This window comes from Cimex lectularius, unplaced genomic scaffold (assembly GCF_000648675.2).
Source record: "Cimex lectularius strain Harlan isolate CLEC.00 unplaced genomic scaffold, Clec_2.1 scaffold458, whole genome shotgun sequence".
Lineage (NCBI taxonomy): Eukaryota > Metazoa > Arthropoda > Insecta > Hemiptera > Cimicidae > Cimex > Cimex lectularius.
Genome location: NW_019393035.1, coordinates 76,729 through 98,719, shown reverse-complemented (window position 1 = coordinate 98,719; position 21,991 = coordinate 76,729). Strand labels below are relative to the sequence as shown.

Sequence of the window (21,991 nt, the reverse complement as noted above, 5' to 3'; positions counted from 1 at the left end):
TTCTATCCAAACCTCTTTCCCATCTTATATTGTATTATTTTCATGTTTTATTATAACGAATTTGATTGAGTGATAGATTAAAGTTTCTTATAACTTTCAATTAATTAAGGTTTTTAGTCGAGATAAAAAAATCACTGTCACGAGCGGGATTCGAACCCACGACCTTCGGCTAGATACGATGCTGCTGTACCACTTGAGCTATCGTGACTGCGATCCATTCGGACACTAACTTCCCATCTCAACCCCACCTTTTGAATTTTCTCTCGTTTTTGCCATGTTTCTTATAACTCCACCCTTATAGGGTGTCCTTATTAGATGGCCCTGCTGAATTTCTCCTGAACCATGAGGCTATCAAAAAAACCAAAAAATACTCTTTTAATATTTTTAGCCTAGTTTCAAATGTTTACCTTTTTTTGGAGAATAATTACACACGGTACCTCAGGCCCAGTTCAACTTCAAAGTTACAAATACGACGCTTTACATCTTGACACATCATTTTAAAACATTTTTTACGCTGAAGACAGTGGTGCAATCTTTTTTGCAATCAAAAAATGACAAAAGTTTTTTTAAAAAGTCATTTGGCTTGCTATTTATTAATCACATTTCATGTTTGAACTGCCTGCCTTGCGTAAAGATGCAAACATTTGCTCTCCTCAACCACTCTTCACCGGTGCTCAGAAAGATAGAGTCAGAGTAGATGAACTGACAAGCATTTTCTATCCTTTGCCGCAGTTTTTCAACAGAGGTTACTGGGTTATGATTGGCATAGACTGTTTTTTTACATGGACCCACAGAAAATAGCCAAGTGGAGTTTAAATCGGGTGACCGCGGAGACCCACAAATCGGACCATAAGGCCTTATCTACCTATCCCGGAAGTGACGATTCAAATAACCTCTGCAAAGAGCTATGTGCAGGGCATCCATCAAGCTGGAGAATCGTTGTCTGTCGTTGTTGCAGAGGAAAATAATCTAATAGTGTAGATCTCAAAAAATTGAGGAACTGAGTATAATTTAAATTCTTTCGTAGAAATGATGCCCAATTAATTTATTTCCGAATAGTCACACCAAAAGTTGGTACTGTGAACCACCTGTTGTTCACAAGAGTACGAAATTATCGGATTTTCCTCTTCGATTCGAAAATTCCAACGGTTTAGTTCGCCATTAGAGGTGAACTTGTATTCATCGGTCCATAGGATGTATGGAAGAACGTCTTTCAAATCGACATTTGTCCAAGGAACGTCAGACGCCTGAATCAGAGTCCCCGAAGTCCCTGGACTAGATGAAAGGTATACAGCTTAAAATTGTAAGTCCGGAGTACATCTCTAATTTTATTTTTTTGAAAAACCTAAAACCCTTCCAACGTTCCGGGTAGAGGAGTTTGGATTTTCGCGAACGTCCAGCAAAATATTCAACTCCTCGTCAAATTACACTACCAGTTTCTTGGTGATGGAACACCAACTGATCCGCATCTCCCCACATTGGGAGCGACACGAATAAAAGTTTTGTGGTTTACTCTTGGGCGATCAGGATATTTCTGGGAGTATAACTGGACAGCACGACGCGCAATACCACGACTATTAATAAAGCAGTCTTACATATCAACGCGATGTTCTTCGGTTCATTTTGAATGGAATAATAAACGTAACGAATACGTTCTACTGTCAAATTTATTTACTTCCAGGAATTCAGATTTGTTCTCATAATGACAAACAAAGACAATGTCAACAATAAAGGCAATTAATATTTACTTTAGTGCGAAGCAAATTATTGGAATTAACAACGAAACAAACGAAATGCGTTTTAACTTTGTCATTTTTTGACCAATTTAAAAACCGATTGCAACCATGTTTTCAGCGTAGAAAATCGTTTAAAATGATGTGTCAGGATTTGTAGGGTCGTATTTGAAATTTTGAACTTGAACTGAGCGTGAGGTACACTGTATAATTTTTCCCCTAAAAAATGTAAACATTTGAAACTAGACTAAAAAATATTAAATACGTATGTGTAGTATTTAGTGACCGTTAATTATGATTATTTAGAGATCGGAGATGCAACTCTCTCAATTTCACACGACATCCAACAATGACACATCTACACAGAAAACACACACTTTGACCCCTGAAGATGATCTCAATAAAGGTCGAAACGTTCGCACGATAAAGAAAATGTTTTTCTAAACCTATATCACACCAGACTGCATCTCCCGATCTCTAAATAATCATTAATTAACGGTCACTAATACTACATATACGTATTTAAACTTTTTAATCTAGTTTCAAATGCTTACCTTTTTTTGGAGAAAAATTATACAGGGTGCCTCACGCTCAGTTCTACCAGAGAACCGGCCTGAATATATAAGGAGAATGTGAGGGAGCAATACCTTACAGGACCCAAAACAATCCAAGAATCTCCTTGTGGGATTCGAAAGTAAAGAAATTCTAAAATAAATCAAAAGAAGCGCGTAGAGAAAAAAAGTGTAGCATGTTTGACGGGATACTCTAGGCGCTGGGAGCATTCAGGTTGTTCTTTTTAGATGGACCGGCGGAATTTTTCCTGAACCAATGACGCTATAAAAAAATAATATTTAATGATTATTTAGATAGAGATCGTGACGTGCGGTCTGGAGTGATGTAGGTTTAGAAAAACATTTTCTTTATCGTGTCAAAGTTTCGATCTTTATTGAGATCATCTTCAGGGCTCAAAGAGTATGTTTTCTGTGTAGATGTGTCGTCGCCTTCAATTGGTTCAAGAGAAATTCAGCCGGTGTGATTCACACCAGAGCGCATCTCACGATGTATAAATAATCATTAAATACTTTTTTTTTATAGCGTCATTGGTTCAAAAAAAATTCAGCCAGTCCATCTAAGAAGGACACCCTGTATGCTGCCGCCTCCCAATGCCTAGGGTACCCCGTCAAACCTGCTAAACTTTTTTCTCTACATTCACTAATTTCGTGGTCCGCTTGACCAATTAAATCATTACAATTAATTAAGGTTTTCAGTTGAGATGAAAACTTTTTTCTCTACGCGCTTCTTTTGATTTATTCTAGAATTTCTTTACTTTCGAATTTCCCAAAGATATTCTTGGATTGTTTTGGGTCCTGTAAGATATTGCTCCCTCACATTCTCCTCATAGATTCAGGCCAGTTCTCTGGTAGAAAAAAAAGTTTCCAGAAAAAGTTTCATGTTCTGATGGCACATGAAACGGGAGAGCAGCACAAAAGGTATTGAGTCATTGACTGTCAGTGCTTCTTGGCATCCTAGGTATGTCTCTATTGAGCGGTCGCTTCGCATTCGAAGATAGTATGAGTGGCAATTTCTTAATTCCCATTGGATAATAATCAACAAATAGGGTCATCATTGAATAAATCCATGTTGGTGTTTTCTCAGATGGCAGTGCCCGGAAGTCCTATCACTCTCCTGAGTTTTACCCTAGTGTGTTTGTAAGTTCTTTGATGGTTCTTTAATCATGAGTTTATTCTGTCTGAGTACCTTTAGTGTTCGCCCACTTCTCCTTTAGTTTTGAGATGGAGGATTCTGTATTTTTCCTTGTTATCCTAAGTATAGGTTCAAGGCGTATAGGCTTCCAGATCTTCCTATGGCAAGTTTGGCTGCTTTTACACTACCCAGAATTCCTCTGCATCCTGACACCCAAGATATTGGTTGTTATTTTTTCCCCACGTTTAATTTTTTTTACGTGCCAATATTTTGACGCTTGACTGTCTGATATTACGGGGATTTTTATTATCATTTGTAAATATACTGGTACTGGAAAGGATTGAGAACTTGTAAAGGAACAAGAAGCCAAAAGGTCGCAGTCCTTGGGGAATACCGAATCCCCACATTCTAGCATCGTCATCATCATGTTCAATTTTTCAAATTATTTAACTAGAAAGAAAAAACATGAATTAAGACATAAGAAAAAAGGGTTATGAGAATTTGGATGTTTACGACTTTTATCACAAATATTTACTGACAATGAACAAATAAACCTTGATAAGGCCAGCACTTTTTTGAAATTTGTCAAACACAGCATTACAAATGGAGGTATAATTTTTTTCTGCCTGAATTTTGTCGCTGTTGTAACTGCGCTGAATGGATCCGAAAATGTAAGGAAAATACAGAATATTTACCAGATTTATACACATGCTACTTCATTTATTACAAAACTACACGAGGGGAAAAGGGTGCTCATTTGATCCCAAAAAAGTACGCAGGGACAAATTCACTCGATCTGAATAGATAATACATAAATGAAGGCCATCCAAAAAATAGGTGCGCACTCGTCAGAGCAATGAACGTAATCAGGTCGAAGGCTTACAGAAAATTTTTTTTAACTGCGGGATGGGGAAGGAACTGCCGTTGACTTTGCATAGATCAGCATGCATCCTATTCTTGCGGTGTTTCGCGAATAGGAGATGAAATTGCAAAGAAAGAAGCTCACGTTGACTTTGCATGGATCAGGGTGCATCCTGTTCTTCCTGAAAATGGAAAAGCTGATACTGAAACCTGCCACATCTGTCACTGAAGCGTAGAGACATCGGATGACCAATGTGAATGCAAATCATTAACTCGGAAACGGCACATTGGGAAAAGCAATACTAAGAGTAATCCGGAAAGTGCTCAACTACCTTAAAAGTAACTTTCCCGGGTTAGAAAATAAAGGAGTCAATTGTACAACTGTCTTTTAGGTCACGCTGAAAGAAAGACCATAGTTACCAGTGATTTCAAACAGAAACAAGGCTGTGCAGATATTGCCAAGAAGAAGAAGAAATAGCGGAACACTTCCTCTGTTGGTACGAAGGCGTAGGTTGAGATTCCTAATCCTGGGAGAGGAAAAGCCTGAAGGATGCACGCGGGAGCCGTTGAAAAAGCTTTGGGGTCTGGTAAAAAGCCTTAAGCTCAACAAGGAGCTCCAGATAAAAAATGGAAATGTGCAACAGACCAATATTGGTCCCGGTGCAAGGTTGTCAAGAGGCCGGCTCCTACATAAACTAATCTACCTATGATTTCGGAAAAGTAAAAAAAAAAGATTATTTTTATCTACAAGACTTTTCACCTACGGGAAATGCACAATCAACCTGAAGTCTTTCAACTAACAATTAACTAATAAAAGCTGAAATACAACGTTGGCTGGGTGGCGTTTAATTGTACAAGATGGGCGTCTTCTTTACGTGCAATTATACCCAAATTTCGACCGAGCTCCAGGCTAAGATCGCAAAAGTTTATACATTTATAAAAAATTATTAATATTTTGATTTGCAAGTGATCTAAAGATAGTATGGATCATTGACTACTGATTTTTTTTAAATATTACGCGCTAAATGTTTGTTAGGTGTACATTGCACATTGAAAATTCATCATTTTATTAGTGGGATTTTGGTTGTGTTGTTTTAAAAAGTTTTTTTCCCATTATATATTAATATTACTATACACGAATGGTATCAATTTGCCGCCAGAAGTGTATGAGCAGAATGAGCATAAGTCCACACATCTAAGCCAATTCGGTAAGTTGGACATAATGCATTTCTTTACATTTTCCAATTGAAAGCAATTAGCATTAATTGGTTAGAAACCTTGTAAGCATTTCTTGTCAATTGAGAAGAAAAGTGGACGAGGGCGAAAAAAGGCGAGAGCCCGCCCGTAGGACCAAAACTCGTGTTAGGCCCAACGAGATTGAATCCAATTAAAACCGGACGCATTAGGTGACAAACTCCAGGCCGTTTCCAGTTTCGACAAGGACGATTCTCTTTTGATTCCTTTCGATGAAACGAAGACAAAACGATTAACGGGCGAGAAATTGGCCGGAATTGATGTTTGAACCGTGATGTTTTCGCGGGTTTCTTTCAAAAAAGCGACTCATTTGTCAACCTTAAGTATGGGTGATGAAGAAGTCTTCACCGTTGTTGGTAAGTATTAAGATACAAGAAACCTTTAAAAAATCGCCTTAGATTTTGAGCCCTTCGGACAAGGTCGAAGACGTTCATCGCCAAGTTAGATAAGTAGGGCAATTGGCCGATACCATAGTCAACCTAGACGGCTAAACTTTTCCAATTTGGTTCGATATTTTTGTTAATAAGGTACTCATTTCTAGCTACAAATACAACCGGAAAAACCATAATTTCAATTTGTTTTGTATGTTGATTAAGTATTGATCTCTACTATTGGCCTTATAATGTCTGTAGAATATTACAGTGACTATAGTACCATTGGACTCTATTTACTATTGTTTAGTGGCCGAGGGTTTTGGTGGTCCTGAAAAGGGCTGGTATTCGATTCGAGCCGATGATCGGAGCTTTGGACCGATGCGATCATACGTTCATCTGCGGGAGAGTGTAGACTCGGTAGCGAGTGAAGGGACTTGTGCAGTAAGCTACCAGTCGGCTGAGATATAATGCTGCGAATACCCTTGTTGCTGTAGCTCGTGTTGCCGGCTTGCTCCAGTAGTGAGAGTTGTGACTTCGTCGACGAGTCTGAAATAAGCACTTGAGCACCTGCTCATATACAGAGCTGTTGAAGCTCATTGGCTGCACACCGTGATTATTGTGAAGCACTGGTGGCACCAAGTGGATAACTTGTTAACCACAGATGGACAACACAATGATATTGGTCTATGGTGTCATATTCATAACTCCATGAAGCTGGAGGGGAGGTGATTCTGACATAATGCAAGGGGGTATATTCGCCGACCGACTTTCATGAAGCTGATAGGGAGGGGGATTTTCGCCCTCAAACCCAATGAAGCTGTAGTCCAGCTGTCCAAGAAGTGACCGGTTTATACTAATGGAGTTATTGACTGGAGAAGTCATCCTTGTATTGGACTCCATTGTCTATGATATTGGCCTATGGTGACAATAGCATTGCATTACAGTGACTATAATTTCACAATATTCAAAATATAATAGTTATGGCACTATAGTATTACATTATAAAGACTAGCATTGGAATAAAGTTGGCTATAGTAGGTATCACTTGAATTGGACTGCTTTGAACCAACTTGATTTATTCTGATGGTACTGTACGTTTTGTATTGTCTATAGTTGAAGGTGTAGTCGTATGTATAGAAGTAGAGTGAATAGTTTTGGAACAACCTCTAACTAGCATTTAATTATAAACTAGCTCAATACTGGACTAGGCGACAGACTGGCTATGACTTCTATGGTGCATTACGGTGAATGGACTGCAGTTTGATTGCAGTGGCCTATAGTATTACATTATGGCAACTGCAGTAACATGATGAAGATGATTATGATTAGAGAAGTGGGGGTTCCCCAAGCCCTGCAGCTTTCAGACTTATTTTACTTTTCCTAGTTCCTTAATTCGGAGCAATCGACTTAATCTTTTAAGAACTACTCGGTCCTTGACTGTTGCTGCAAATTTACCTTTCCTTGGTTTTCTTTGTATCCAATTGCTGTTTCTTTCTCCTCATTACAGGGCTATCACTGAATATACCCATGTAATAGTGATATTATGCCAGTGACCGGTAGTCATATATCCTCGAGTTTTGTCCTCTTTAACTGTAGTAGTGATTTTACCAGTCTTGGCGAAGGTTGTTTTATCATACGTTTACTGTTACTAGTGCCCCTAGAGTTTATCCACTTCTTCTTTTGTCTTTTTGGGATTCATTCTGTGTTTGTTTTTGTCATCCAAAGTATAGGTTCGGAGCCCATAGGTCTTGCAATTCCTCCTCTGGCCAGTTTATCTACATTTTCGGTACCCCAAATTCTTTAGTGTCTTGGCACTCAAAATATCATCAGGTCTCCTCAGGTTTTGGAGATTTTGGATGCATTCACTGACTATTTTTGATGTGATCTTTCTACATGCTAATGCTTTGATGGATGCTTGGCTGTATGACCTTATGAGGATTTTTTTCTAAGTGATGACTATGATGAATTGTGGAATAGTTCAATACTATGAGTAAGAAACAATTAAATTATTCATTATTATTATATTATTATTCAACTAAAATTGTGGATCTATAGGACTGTATTAGGAATTAAATCAGTACTATAATGGCTAGAAACTATATTGCTAACCCGTGAACTACTTCTAAACAACATAATATAAATAGTTTAGCATCATTGGATGCCCTGGTTTAATTTTGGTTCGGTTGTCTTTTTCTTTTAAACTCAATTATTGTAACACACAAATTTTTCCTTAGGTTTAAAAACGCGTGTTTTGCATTACGTTTCAAGATAAAATTGCTGACGTCAAATTTCTGTCAGACAAAATAGAGCCTGGCCCAAATGTCGTTCCGAGGAAACATTACCAAATGTGTCCAAAGGCCTCGTTCAGCGATTCATCACAACTGATGATTAGAATTTAATCACCGCTAACGGTAAAAGGAAGTCTTCTAAGCCGAAATTTCCAGTTCAATACGCGTTGAAACCATTAGCAACTTTCTCGTGTAACCTCGCCTAGGTAGAGGCTGCAACTATTTTGCATCGTTACAGCCAATATTCTTACAACTTTGAAAAGAACCACGCAATGTAAAAAAAAAATAAATTTGGCTACGCCCGTCCCTCCATAAAATCGACATAAACAAAGGCTGCTTCTTGTTCTAAACTTTGTAATTGTCCGAGATATAAATAATGAATAGTTTCATTAAAACCGCAAAGGAGCAGGTTGTGTGTATGCAATAAAGTTGAATTCGGTCGACTAGTCTTAGGCATAATGATAGGTCGGCATAATCTAGTTGTCGGCTGAAAAAGGGGTGGCTCGTGCGGAGGAGTTCATCTTATCTAAACACAACTTCCTTCTCTGCCTTCTTCCATGACGATTGTTCTGACTTTTATTTCTGCCTTTTTTTACAGACTAAATATAAACTTTGAACCCTGGCTTCGACAGTGGAGAATGAAGGTAAACAATCAAAAATCAAAATACATTGTTTTCACTCTTACTCGTAAACTCTCCCACCTATCTATTTATATGGCACTCCAATTCCTCCAGCGAATGGTATACGATAACTTTTCTTGGACAAAAGTCTTACGTGAAATCGACTAAAACGAATTGACTGTAACGTAATTAAGTTGACTGTAATTGAATTAACTGTTTCTTTTCCTCTCTTTCTCTGTTTCTCTCTCTGTCTCTCTCTTTCACTCAATTTCATTAACTCTGAATCTTTCTCTTTCCTTTGCCCTCACTCTATCTCATTAACTCTGTTTCTTTCTATATCTATTGCTTTCTCTCTCTCTCNTTCATTTGCTCCCTCTTTCTCTGTTTCTCTCTCTCCCTCACCCTCTCACTCTCTTTCACTCCATTTCATTAACTCGGAATCTTTCCCTTTCTTTTGCTCTCACTCCATCTCATTAACTGTGTTTCTTTCTATATCTTTTGCTTTTGCTTTCGTTCTCGCTCTCTCTCTCTCTCTCTCTCTCACTCTATCTCTCTCTCTTTCTATCTATCTCTTTCTCTCTCTTTCGTTTTATCTCTTTTCCTCTCTCCCCTATCTATTCACGTACACAAAGCCCACATACTTCCTCTATCTATCTTTAACTCTCTTTTCATTCGCTACTTCTTCGCTCCGGATCACATTATTCCCTACGTTTCTTTCACCATTTTATTTCAAAATACATGCGCTAATGAAACGGCGAAATTCCACTGAAAAACATGATTCCCCGGCTTTCAGCACGGGCCGTGGAAATGACTCACGGGCCAGTAGAAAGTCATTCTTATTACGACGGGCCTGGTTTTGAATCCTGTCAGGAGTGACTTTATCTTGAGGAGGAACCCTTTACCGCTCTGTTCGATTGAAAATGTTAATTTTTTTAAAGATATCAAAGTGTCCATTTTACATATTATAGTTCGATTTTGTCGTTCGACAATTTATGTGAACTAGGAGGAAAAATGGTTAGAAAGCTATTTGATCCATCCCCTCTGGTCTGTTAAATGCCCCGAGCATATAGATTACTGTCAGTTCATTGGGGGTTTCCATCCGAACGTTCTCGATAAATACTGACTCAAATTCTTCCGAATCAAAATATTTGCGAAACTAACAAACATTCGGACTTTGATAAATATTTATTTGAATGGCGTAAACATTTGGAAGACTTGGCATGTTTAAAAAAAAATTATCTTTATGTTTAATCAATAATAAACAAGGAGTGAAGAACAACGATACCTGTTAGTTTTATCAGTCCTCCTAAGTTTTAATAATTGTTCTCGACGTTATTTTTAACCGTTATTCAACTATATAAACGAAACTGGTGATAAAGCCAATTTTGGCGCCTCATTGATATTTTAAACAATAGACCATTCTGGAAATAATCTCCGTTTGAATCACTTTCTCGTCGGCTGCGTTTTGCGATTAAAAACGAACGAACGATTTGTTCTTTTATTTCACGATTTTTACATCCGTTTATTCTAGAAGGTTGTTTACTTAAAATGATCTATTTAATAGTTAAAACTATCGTTAAAATTATTTATGGCATTTATTCATCACTATTTTCTGTTCTGATTATTTTGAAGCACAGACGCGTGACATTTATTTATTTTTAGTCCATCCTTTATATAATCTATAGTGCTGACCTACCTGCACACTCCAATACATCATCACCACCTACGCGGACGATATTTGTACGATTTTGTCCACTAACTCGAATACTGTTCAAGCTACCTCCAACATCCTTGAACGCCTTGAGCTTATCGAAGATGGGATCCAAAAGTGGAGGACAAGACAGAAAAACAATCCACAAGGTCCACAAACCAACAACAAAGTGATATCGACTTCCATTCAAGTCACCTACTTAAGGCTACACCTACATAGCAGTCTGACGCTTGTAATCCCCAAACAAGCGTTAAGTGACAAATTAAATTAATTAAAAACAGTTCCTCCGCCTTCCTTTTTGAGAGATTTATATTTAGCTTGCCTCATACTTGGTCGTGTCCAGTGTTTGAGTTTTTCTTTTTCAAGCTATTTTTCCAGTTCCAACTTAACCACATTAGTTAAGTTGGACACTTAGTTGAGGTTCTGGTCCTATACCTGAAAGGGCTGCTCGTTTTTTGCCTAGTTGATCAGGCTGTTCATTTCCTTCTGTACCTTCATGTCTGGCATCTCATTGCTGTGTTTTCCTAGAGTCATTAGTCAATTTAAGCACTCCCAGATAAGTTCAGAATTGAAAGAATACTCATTTATAGTGCTTTTATAGCTGCCTTACTGTATGAGAGTAAACCTGTGCCCGTTACATATGTCTCTTTACCTCCTGTGCACAGAGTTGTATTTCATGGGCCTCAGGTTGGAATATTCTTGGGTTTAGTCTTTACTAGACCTTTACTAGTATACTGTTCGGCCCTTTTACCCCGAAGCCTACTCCCTGTTCTTCGATCCATCTGTATACCATTGTTTACCAGGAAAATTATAATTTACATTTTCATAATTATTATGGCTTTCGAGGGTTTGTGATTATGGCCTATCTCTGTTTTGGCCGGGACGACCTTTGGGCCGGGCATTTATTGGGGCAGGAGAAGGGCCGCAGGCTCGCTAGTAGGCATTCAGGTCTTGACCACGCCAATATCTCCGTATCGTTTTTTCTCTTTCTCTCGACTCTTGGGATTTCTAACGTCATCATCCCTCGACACTTGTCCCTGGCTTCAAGGACGATTTACCAGCAGGAGCGGGTGCGGATTCGGGCATGAACTCCAACATCCAGCCCAGCGCTGTCGAGCAGTAGCCAGAAGGTGAGTGCCCCGCATGCGATTTTTTTTCTTTCTTCGCTTTCCTCCATAAGTCAATTCCCCACAATTACTTTTCATTTATTTTCATTTACTCTTTCTTTATTTTCAGTTCACATTTTTCCGTATTGGCCGTAACAACCATGTTAGCGCCCCTTCATGAAACTTGGGGCTACCTTTCTTCCAAAAGTTTTTATTATAGATGACCTTTTCGAAAGGTATGTCAAATTTGAGTTTTTATCTCATTTAGTCAGATACCGTTATGGCCATCTCATTTATTTTAATTCAACCAGGAATTTGGTGCTGGCTCGTCCTTAGATCTGGCTTTCCTTGTATCTCAGGAGTCTGTTGGCACTCTCAAAAGCAACATTTTGTACTTATGTAAGATGGAAGGTAGAGTGAGGTTTCAACTTAAGAAAAACCACCACGGTCTTTCAAAAATATAGATAAACATGAAAGTACTCCATGACACGAAAGAGAATCCTTGAAAAACTAGAAATACACAAGCACAATTCTGCAATTTACATACATCATTTAAACCACTTAAAACGGAAGAGAATCGATTATCAAAATGACAGGCTGACAAAACAAAAATCCGGACTTCGTCATAAACGACGACGAACGTAAAACCGACCCACTCCATTCGTCTAGAACGGAGTAAACACAAAACAATTAAACCACCACTGATGATGGGGTCAAAACGCGTTTGACAGATCAAAACAGACGAAATGATCGAAAACGACTATGTTTCAAGTTCATCACCACCCTCAATAAGAAATCACACATACCTCTAAAACGTATAATTAGTGTCATAAGAGCCGAAAGTGATTCATTTAGAACCATAAATAATAAATAGGAATGCAGAGAAAAATAAATCGGACGTTATGTGGAGAAGCCGAAAAGATCGGAGGAAGCTTCGAGTTCATATCCCTCAGGAAGAAATCTCACTTCTAAACATATAATTAGCGTCATCACATGCCAGAAGTCAAGGGCCATCCAGGAGGGACCACCCGAATTGTTCTCGCTTTGAATCATTCAGGCTGAAAAGAAATCTTGGTGGGCGGTATTAATTGCGTTCCGGAAGTTGGACTCGATCGGTTGCCCTTGTCCTGTTTATCGTGAGTAAAACAATTATCATGTCCGATACGAGCTTTCTGAATATTGTGACTACATTCGCCCATCTAAAGCAGTCTATTAATAAACATGCCGATCGAGCGTGCGACCAGTCACGTTTCGGGACTCAAGTTATGTCGGTAAAGTACCTGAACAACTGACATAGGAGATCAATAACGGCTCGATTCCATTCAGGCTGAGATTTTTAAAATTGTCCATCCCTGGTGATGTTGTGAACGGCGGAACAAATAACAGCTGAAGAGCTTCAATGTTCGTGTGATGAACATTCCTTAAGACTATTATATTTCGTGGTCCAAGTAACTTCTTTCAATTAATTAATCTTTCTATGTAAGGTATTGGTAATGAAAAAGTTAATGTCACGAACGGGGTTCGAACCCACGACCTTCGGCTTCGAATCCCGCTCGTGACATTGACTTTTTCATTTCGACCAATACCTTAAATAAAAAAAATTCTTTAAGACGTTATTTAGCCGCAAATTAGTCCATTTGTCACACATTGGCAAGTTGCCCTTGGGAATTTAATTGGTAATAATACATAAAATGTGTTGTAAGGAGGTTTGACCTCTCGTCCGCGACATCCACCGAGTGCAGGAGTTAACTTCAAAATGTAAACCATCAATCGATTACAGGTTTGATATTATACATAGAATTGGTCAGCGAGTCGGTGAACCCATGATGAACCAGCATAACATCAGTTATTTGGTCCGTTTTCACTCGCAGGTTTGTTGAGTTAATCATACAAGTAAGTTTCGGCGTTGCGCCATCATCAGGGAGGAACTGCTCCCGAGGACAGTAGTACAATTATCCAATACCGAAACGCGTCTCAGGAATTCAACATTGTCATAAGTGACCCCATGCCGGTTCGGCATAGTTGTAACAAAGGGAAGAAAAACAAGACACAAAGTAAAAATCTTTATTTTCACGTTATTGTCATCTGTTGAATGAGCCTGGCTGTGTAATCCGCTAGTTGTTGAATTTAACCATTGAGACCGCATTTACATACACAGGAAGAGACATGCAACCTGACTGATCTATTTAACAAATTACGTATTAAAATCTCATTGAAAACGGCCAACACAGGAGAATCCTTTTTCAAACAGAACAACGACAGGATACGGGATAACCAGAGCGACAAACGCATTGGAAAGACCTGGGAGACAATGTCAAAAAATGTAATAAATATTCATACACATTACAAAACAAACAAAAAACTAGACAGTGACTCTGAATAATTTCAAATGGCGAAGTAATCAACTCTTAAAACACAAAGGAACCTCCTCTTTGACCAGACCCAGAAGGCAAAAACAGGACAAACTCACGAAAGGCCGCACAGGCTCAATCACCTAAGGTTCAATGCTCAAACATCTCCATTCCAGATATTGCGATGTAATTCCAATGTGTGTTGCTGGACAATTCATACAATTAATTTTAAAAATTACATCGGATTTGTAGGCTGTTGGTGTTGGGTCTTTGACTTTGGAAAAAAGTGTAAGTACTGTTTTATGGGTGTTTAAAAGCTGTTCTGAGGAGAGGATTTTACTTAATTTATGTGACAATGTATGGACGAATGGAATGGACATGTATATTGGTTGGTCTTTGTATGACTGGTTGGATGATGTATACTGTGGGGGATGTTGTTTTATGTAGTGCTGGTTTATGATTCTGTTGATTATGTTTTTAAGGCAGTTGTAAGGCATCATTGTACAACACGAAACGTCGACAAAGAAAATGAAAAAGGTGTTTTTCTAAACTACCTCATTCTTGGCCGCTCCTCTCACGACTTCAACAAATTATGAAACAACAGATGGCTAAGAAACACGTTTGAAAAATTACACTAAAATAGTTTTAAAATAATTATAGTAATAATAATATATCTATTGATCCTGTAAGTTCAAAACACTTTAATTTACCTAAACTACCTAACTCTAACCGTAATCATTCCAATCCTAACCTAACCCAACCCTAACCTTAACCTAACCTATCCCAACCATGTGTGGAAAAATTGAAGTGACATGGTTTTCAAAAAATAATAATAGGCTTAGAACACGCATTTTCAAATTGAAATGTTTACCATGAACGCCATGAGCTTGTTTTAAAAAGAAATCGGCCAGTTCGATCAGATGGGGTCGGTTTAATGAATGGTGTTTCGTAAAAAAGGCATTAAAGTATATTCAGGTTTAAATAAAAGACCAAAACATAGAAATTAGTATATTCCACTGCAGACCTGTGGGAAGAAAATACCCTAGTACCATCCATTCTCACCCACATCGACAGCCTACAGCTTTTCAATTAAGGTTCGATGGACGAGGAGGAGGTGTCCGTTGAAAATAAAACAACAAAATACAAGTCCTGGTAATAGAAGCTGAAGTAGAGAAAGAGACGTGACACGAAGGATCTTCGGCACACGTTTGGCATTTCAAGATGGGATACCGTTACAAGACTGTCTTGCACGCTAATACTAAGCCAGGCTAAAAATGTACAGAGGAAAATATTTTTAATCTTACGCAATATTTAAATTTCACAACAACAAAAAAAAACAGTTAACAGGATGCCACATCCTAATCGTTTCCCCTTGTATAGCGGAAAGATAAGAAACTTTAGATAAGAACTTTAGAGATTATCACGAAAATAAATGCAGCGACAAAATCATCACGGCTTGTAAAACAAAACCCGGTTCGCCTGATCAAATGATATCTGAATTATTTAACAGTTTTCCCGTTAATTTTTACTCAACTTCTGATTATGTAATCTCCACTGTTGCTACAGCTTGACGAAATGAATGATCACTCAAAAACAAATTGTGTATCCAGACTCAAAAACATATCCATATTAATTAAACATTAATTGTTTAAATTTGTTAATAGTTCTATGCTCTTTCTTAACTTCAACTGTTAAGAAAATGGGTCGCCTATTTCCTTTTATCCTCCAGCTTTCTTTTGGCTAGTCACGCTTAAAAAATTTGTCCAATTTGTAATGTTTCTTCGGTTTTTGTCATTTAATTTATTCATTTTAATAAAGTCTGACCGATGACTGTAAATTTGTCGTACGACACATTGTAGTACAAACATTACAAAATATTAGTATCAATACAGAACAAAACAGACTTAAAGGATTCTTTGAATTGAAAACTTCAAGATCTTTTGTTCAGAATTAATGACAACGGCAAAGGGTTTCAAATCTTACTTATGTACAATATATGCCTTGTAACCACATACTAGACACCAGAATAACATCGCTGTAACCTGAAATTAGTGCAATTTGTAAGTAAAGGGAATCACTCGATTAAGAAGAAAACAGTAGTAACCCTACCTAACCTAACCTCTCCCTAGCCATAAAACCTACACCAGTCTCAAACCCTTACTCTACCTAACCTAAGCTGTCCCAAACCCTAACCCTACTTAATCTATCCTGACTATTTCTAAATTAACCAAGCCCGCCCCCAACCCTAACATTTTTACAGTATACTAATTTTATGCAAAGAAGGTTGAGATGAAAGATTAATGCCACGAGCGACAAGAGCCCACAATTTTCGGATAAATACTCCGATGCCCTATCATCGAGCTATCATGACGTTCGGCTCACCAACCCAAACAAGTTTTTAAATCCTCTATTATTTCCGGTAATATTACTTAAACTTACTTAACCTGAACTACCCAACCCATAACGCGAAATCGATGACGCGAAAATGGTCACAAAAAATTGTGTACCCAACCAAAAACCATATCGATGTCATTAGAGTTTAAATTGTTTTGACCATGGCCATAGGCTGCTGTGAAAAATTACCGTTAGCACTGCTAGTTGGAACTATGCAAGAGAACAAGGAAGGAAAAGGGTTTCTATTCAAACTGATAATCATTTTTTTCTGATCGTTCGCTTTTCTGGCCAAATACTGTCCGAAGTGAGACGGGTTGCGGGTTAACGACTTCATCGGGTGGTGGAAGTGGGGTTTCTTGTTTGTCTTTTTGTACCATTTCCATTATTGTACAATCTTGGCCTGTTCGGCCAAGCGTCGTCGGGCAAAAGAATTCACCAGCCCGGGAATTCGTTCTACTACATTTTTTAACACAATCCTACTGAAAGGTATTCAATTGAATCTAATATGATCACTACAAGAGAACACAACAAAGAATTAAGAAAAACTATTTTGGTGATTCTTCTCTCACAAACCACGAAAAGTTGTCCAAAGTCCCAAGAAATTTATCCATTTTAGTGAATTTACAGGTTTTATGATGTCTAATAAATCCAACCATATATTTCTGTGATAAAAGAAAACGAGACTGAAGAGACGAGGCGGGTGTCCTCAAAATCAATTTTTTGATATATAAATATCGCAAACAGAACGAATTTTAATAGACCAAAAGCAATGTAAATCTACCGCACAGGAAAATATTTAATGATAGATATGTAACCTAACCATGTTTAACCAAACCTAACCAAAACCGCCCCAAGCTTAATTAACCTTACCCAGGTAACGCAAAATCCCATAACCTTAACCTAACCTCAACTCGTCCATAACTCCAACGATAACCCGACCTAAACTAACCAAACCCGCCCCTAACCTTAACATTTTTCTAGTACATTAATTTTATGCAAAGAAGGTTGAGATGAAAGATTACTGCCACGGGCGACACGCGAACCCACGATTTGTGGATAAATACTCCGATGCACTACCATCGAGCTATCGTGACGTTCGGCCCACCAATCCAAACAAGTTTTTAAATCCCCTATTACTTCCGGTAATATTACTTAAACCTACTTAACCTGGACTAACCCAACCTATGTTTACTCTCAGGTAAGGCGGAATTGATGACGCCAAAATGGTCACGCAAAAAAAAATTGTGTATCCAGCCCAAAATCATATCGATGTCAACAACATTTACCTTGCAACCATATACTTGGGCACCAGAATAACATCTCCCCACATACAGCCTGAAATAAAAGGAATGTTGTACGATGAATTTAGTAATTTTAACCTAACCAAATCTGTCCCTGACTTTAACCCTCCCTAGCCTAACCTAACCATCCCTAACACTAACCCTGCCTAACCTAACCTGTCCTTAACCCTAACCCTACCTAACGTAACCTGTTTTTAAATGGTCACCACCCCAAATCATATCGATGCGAATAACAACTAAATTGTTTTGACCATGACCCTAGCTCTTGTGAAGAAGTATAATTAACTGCAAGTCATTGGGTGTGGTTTTTTTAAAATAAATTGATAAATTTAATACGTATTTAAGTCTCAAGCAGAAGAAAAAATAATGTTTTCGATGTCGTATCCAGGTTGGTTGTCTCAAGCATGATAGCACTCAGCAAAAGTAAAACGGTATCTTTATAATTACAATATTGCATATAACATTTTAAAATTCTCTCAAAGTTACTCTCAGAATAAACGAGTTCGACTCTCGAACAAGTGAGATCTGGATTCTCAGTGGATTTTTAGCCTGTGAATAGAGGACGATAGGCAAAAAATCGGAAAAATATCACATTTTACATTAATAGTTTTTACTGCTCCATACAGAAAATAAAGGTTAGGATTATCTTAACTGTTCGTTATAACCTCATGAACGAAACAATCCTTGTCTCAACATTTGCTCCTTTCCATTGTTTGGCAGTGTCAAAGACCTTTCATTGTGTTCGACTACAATCTGACAATGTTAAGATGGTACCGACAGTGAGCCTGGAGATCAGGCAAATTTATTTAACTTTCTTTTTTTTTTTTTTAATGTCAATTGGATAAAATCCACATATATTTTCCAAAAAAGCTCTTCCTTGTTTGGCCGATATCACCATATGATTAGTATTAGCCCGATATGGGCTTTCGAGGAAGTGGATTTTTTTCCACTCGATCATGATTGAGTTCCAATCCTTCGTTCAATTAGGCCAATGCTCTAAAACAAAGTCAAGGGCGCCGTCTGGAAATTTAAAAGGTTCCCCAACCATATATCGCTATTGAATGACGAGTGGCAGAGACTTTATTTGGAAAAAAAATAAAAGGAAGTCCTGACTAAGGAACCGGTTTCAAACTCGGCGAAGAGGTCGACGATATCCCGACGCATCTTTCACAAGCACAATGCAGTGGAGTGCATCAGTTAAATTAACGAATGATGAATTTTATGTTAGTTATATTTAAATGAAAACAATAAGGATGTATGGCATAAGTGGAACGGAATGTCAAAACCCATTAACTCTCGGGTATAGATGGATTTTGAATTTTTAACGCGACCGCCCAATGGCCCAAGGAAGCGATCGAATTCGGATTTCTCCACTCGTCACCGGCTTGAATCCTTGAATTAATTTCAACTATGTGTCACAACTCTTCCCTTACATAAAGCTAATAGTTTTTAAGTAATGTTTTAATTAATCGCTTAGATCTGCAGGCTAATCCTAGATTAAATTGAAGTCCGTGATTTTTAAAACTGGCACTCAAAAACTTGGCAATTTTTAAAAATTTCTCAGCAGTCGTCATCTCCGATCATCCTGGTCGGCCTTTGCCCGTTCTACGTTTCAGTCAGACGTTCGTCGATCCAATGTGCTGACGTACATTCAAAATTTCACTCTTCATCACACTAAATATTATATAAACTATTTTTTCTCTTTACAATTTCGATATTTTCTAAACTAACCTTTGCCTTTGTTAACCTAACCTAACCTGTCCTAAACCCTAAATACCTGCCCTAACCATTTCTGACCTAACCTAACTCATTACGCCCAAAGCAAAAGAAACTGTATATTAACCCAAAATAATATGCATTTTAATAAAATATGGCCGATGACCTATGACCCATTGTAGTATAAACATTACAAAATTAGTATATATATNAATTCCACTCCCTAAGGAATTGTTTCATGCCCCAGTTATTGATACTCTCTTTCGCTGTACAAAATTAGTAGCATCACAATCAAAACATTGACGGATTCGTTGAATTGACGACTTCAAGATCTTTTGACTACACCAGAATTACTGTGAATGGCAAAGGCTTTCAAATCTTACTAAGACTTAATATATGCCTTTTAACCACATATCAGGTCCCCGGAATAGCATCGCCCTAGATAGCCAGAATTTTTTGTTGTTACATAGAATCGTTCTATTAAGAAGGAATTATTGGTACATGTAATAATCCCGCAAGGGTCTCATCTCGTACCGGTTTTGTTTCTCTTATTTTGTATTAATGATATCCATCTTGCTCTCCCTTCTGCTCAGTTTTTATTATTTGCTGACGATCTGAAAATCTATTCCAAAATTACTTCTCCTTCTGATTGCTTTCATTTACAAAATTCTGGTGCTCTAATAACAAACTTGCTCTTAATGTTTCCAAATGCTACACAATTACATTCTCCCATAAGAAACAACCTTTTATTTATCTCTATACTCTCCATGATGCTCTTTTAACGCGAGTTGAGGTCGTAAAGGATCTCGGTGTACTTTTTGATCAAAAGCTCAAGTTTAAAGAACATATTTCTTCAATATAAAATAGATCTATGAAGATGCTAGGTTTCATCATCCGGAACACACATGAATTTAAAAATCCTCTGTTTTGTCCATTTTTATAAAGCTTTTGTACATCCCATACTAGAATACGCTACACCTGTTTGGAACCTATACTATCTACATTATCAAAAATTACTTCAATCTGTACAAAACAAATTTTTAAAAAAACTTTCTTACAAACTCAATCTTCGATTCGAATCGAACTCCGCCTACCCTGGAATCAACTCTGAATTTAAACTTTTCGTACTAGCACTAAGAAGGGATTACTTTGATATCATTTTTGTATTTAAATTTTTAAACAAACTCATTGATAGTTCTTCTCTTCTCTCTCAGCTACAGCTACACGTCCCTTCGCACTCTCTCAAAACCCACAAACTATTTTATATTGAATTCCAAAGCTCTAACTCCTCTACACCGAATAATGATCAAGAATAACAACATCTGTAGGGAGCGTCGGTGGCCGCAACTGTTTAGGCGTTGACCCGGCGCGCATCACTGTAAGGTGAAGGTCCCGGGTTCGACCTCTGCGTTTGCGAACCCTCGTAAAAAAACCATCTGCAATAGCAATAATTAATTGAAAGATATTAATTGGTCAAGCGGACCACGAAAAGTAGTGAATCTGCAATAGCACTGACTTCTTCAAAAGTTCTGTGCAATCTGTGAAAAACCATATCCTACAACCCCACTCTAGTTGAATTTTCTTACCAATTTATATTTTTTTAAATGCTTTTATATTTCATACTGTTAAAAGTTTACTACAATTTATTTCATTTCCTGGTTCACCAATATCTTGCACTCTAGTCTTAGTATATTTCTAAAAAGAGTATTATTTTCATTAAATATGTACCTAAATAATGTAGTTTCAATTGTCTTTCAGCTTTATTTTGTTTCCTTTGCCATAATTTACTTAATAATTAGGTCTTTTTATTTTTGTTGTTGGTCAGTTTTTACTCTTTGAATTGTATTTTTATATATTATTACCATGTATAAATGTCCTTATTCTTTTTGAATATATATATTTTTTAGTACAAAATGTCTTTTTATATTGGATTTCGATCCGTAAATAAATAAATGGTAACCGTTCCTAACCTAACCCACCTAAACTAACCTGTCCCTAACCATAATCCTACAGACCAAGGACATTTCCAATTTAATATAGTATGACCGATGTCTTTTTGGTAAATTTGTCCTATAACACATTGCAATGTGAACACTACAACAATTAATAACAATACAAGGCAAAACGTAGACTTAAAGGATTCTCTGAATTGAAGATAATAAAATCTTTTGACTAAATCAGAATTAATGTGGGTGGCGAAGGCACCTTGCTCTCCAAGTAAACAGTAAAACAAGGCGCAATAAATAAAATATGGTTGTGGTGAAATTAAGTCCAGGAACTCTTCTGTAAAATCTTTTCGCAATTTCGGCTACCACTCTTGCGACATTTTACATTGCAAGCAGTATAAATGGGCTCTAAAAGAGGGACCAGGCCGACAAACTACTACGCTGCAATTATATTATGTTGGTTTAAATAAGGGCAGGGGGGCAAGGAGGCGTTGACACGGCGCTCATCACTGTAAGGTAAAGGTCCCGGGTTCGAATCCAGCGGCCCTGCATTCGAAACCGACATACGTACAAATGGGCTTTTTTTTCAAAAACGCCGGCACCCCGAGGGTTGATATAACCTCTGCTGTTGC

General features: G+C 37.6%; 1 protein-coding gene and 1 long non-coding RNA gene across 3 annotated transcripts in view; one reads left to right on the top strand and one right to left on the bottom strand.

Annotated features, from left to right (window-relative positions):
- Positions 1-21,991, bottom strand: part of LOC106670705 (vascular endothelial growth factor receptor 1) — an 85,993-nt gene that overhangs the window by 36,246 nt on the left and 27,756 nt on the right. The gene's annotated exons all lie outside the window — the stretch shown is intronic.
- LOC112128069 lies at positions 10,926-13,072 on the top strand. The gene is made up of 3 exons (XR_002910848.1): positions 10,926-11,675; positions 11,782-11,887; positions 11,963-13,072. It is a non-coding gene; the product is annotated as an uncharacterized LOC112128069 (long non-coding RNA).